We start from the raw sequence: 212 nt of genomic DNA, 5'->3' as shown, positions 1-212 counted from the left end.
TGACGTTTAAGGGCCCGGAGATCACGAGCCTCCAGTACAGTTTTACGAATAAGTATCATTAAGTTATGCCCGTTTCCCCATACTGCTATGTCGCACTTTACACTCCTTCACTCCCAGTTCCATAAACACTCAGTGTCAGTGTACGTCATTGATGTATTTATTTTGAGTGTTCACCATCACAACACTAAACCAATAATATGTTCATGCAAACA

Source organism: Hoplias malabaricus, chromosome 12 (genome assembly GCF_029633855.1).
Source record: "Hoplias malabaricus isolate fHopMal1 chromosome 12, fHopMal1.hap1, whole genome shotgun sequence".
In the NCBI taxonomy this organism is placed as follows: domain Eukaryota; kingdom Metazoa; phylum Chordata; class Actinopteri; order Characiformes; family Erythrinidae; genus Hoplias; species Hoplias malabaricus.
This window is presented reverse-complemented; position numbering follows the sequence as displayed.